Below are 2,093 nucleotides of genomic sequence, written 5' to 3' on the forward strand. Positions count from 1 at the left end.
GGGAGAGGAGAAGAGGAAAGAAAGGGAAGTGAGGAAGGACTGGATAGAGCGGAGGGAGGATTCACTCTCAGGATATTAAGTAAATAAATTAATATAAAATTTTAAAAGGAAAAAAACAACAACAGATATTATTACTCAATGAGCAAGGGTCCCCTTGCCCACAATATGGCACAGATAATCTATGCAGGGGCATGGGTAGTAAGAAAACACTTTATGAAATTCAAGACACTTCAGACAAGATTTCCCAAAGAGAAGGTTTTTAATTGGTGCTTTACTAAATTAATTACGCTGTTATGACTCACTCTTCAGTCACAACTTAACTTGAACAACACAAGGAAATATGGATAGGACTACAAAAGTTAAGAGTTCTGAGTTACTCCTGATTTCCATATTAACCAGGGAGTTCAACCCAGCGAGAAAAGGTTAATTTGTTTTTTAATAGGCTTTTGAAAGATGTGATCTGGTCTAGTATGATAATTTATGGTTAATCATATGTTTAGAGGCAAAAGAGATTAATCTCTTAATATTAAAACAATTTTGTGTAATATAACACAAATTATCTTCATAATAACTTGAGAAGTGAGGTCAGACTTACTTTTTTGTGAAAAGGTGGCAAAGTGGCATCAGTAAAAGGGAAAATGTCTGAACAGCCACATAGGAAGCAATATGGCATTTTGCAAATACTCCTTCCACAAAACTCCTTCTCAATTTAATTAATCCTTTATTTTTCCACATCTTCACTTCAGCATTTCCACAGATGGGTGTTGATGACACCTTACATTGACAACAAAGCTACAGCTATGTCTAGAGAAGGCAAAGGAAAGGCCTCTAACATGCAATTCCTAGAGCAGCGCTTTACAGTCAATCACAGTGACATTACTATATTGGAATCTTGCAGAAGAACCTGTTTCAAAGATGTTCACTGATATTGAAAAGCAGTACACAATAATGCCAGTTCCCACACCCACATTTTGGGCTTTTGAGATTTGATTTGTACCTCCTTCCTAAATACTTGCTTCCTAGGCCTAAAGTGGGACTTTATTGGGAAATAGAAGATTGAAAATGACACTCAGGCTAAAGAGTGGTTAATAGGTAGACCAATATTCAACATAGCTGCTATCACAAAAATTTTTAATTTACACAATGGCACAATACCGAAGAAAACATATGAAAATATATGTTTCTTGAGATCTATATCTCAAGGCCAAAAAATTCCAAATATACCAAGAAAATCTGAGAAACTCGAAGAAGAGAGATTTTCCCAAAGAGCATCAGGCAGAGTGCATGGCTTTATTCACACCCCCTTCTCACAGAGCTTAGAAATTGTGAGACAATACATTCCTCAAATTTTAATGTTCTTCCTATTTGGTAATTGCTCATGACTGTGCTAGGCAGATTCCAAGGGAAATTAAGGAGAATCATTTTCTCCCAAGACCTAGGTAGTGTCAGTCCTTCAGAAAAAGAGTCAAAAGGTAATGAAAATTAACAATGGTGCACTGTGTGAGCAATCTACAGTCTAGAGTTTAAAAATCAACCTCATGAGGCTAGAACTGCAGTGCAATTTTATAGATGTGAGACCATCCAATCTTATCCATCCTGCCACACTGATAAAACTCGATAGCTGGCAGGATTTCTGCTGTATCAATAGACGGGATACATGCAAGTAGAAATACAATGCTTTCCCCCCTTTCCTGCCAGCCAGGGTTTGTTCATGCAGAGATAGCATAGGAGATAGATCATTAAGCTTATTATGATTTAAAGAAATTCCAGACGTGGAGTTATGAGAGCATAAGTTATATAAAATTACCCATTATCTATAAGAACTTTACAAATGTGAAAAATCTTTAAATATGTACTATCCAACCGTTTGCTAAAGACTGCAGGAGCTTTGAATGCAAGACTACAACTTTTCTGACAGGCAGTCATTGCTCTGTCTCCTTTTCTTTAGACTCTGATGAAACCATTTTTGTGTTGTAGACTCCGCCCCCTCCATAGTGCCTGGGTTAAGCTGATTCCATAGGTCTTAACTTCACACATCTGGGCTCAGTTTCATGTCCTCCCTTAGGCCAATTCACTCATCTTTGGCTCCACAA

Source organism: Meriones unguiculatus, chromosome 17 (genome assembly GCF_030254825.1).
Source record: "Meriones unguiculatus strain TT.TT164.6M chromosome 17, Bangor_MerUng_6.1, whole genome shotgun sequence".
In the NCBI taxonomy this organism is placed as follows: Eukaryota; Metazoa; Chordata; class Mammalia; order Rodentia; family Muridae; genus Meriones; species Meriones unguiculatus.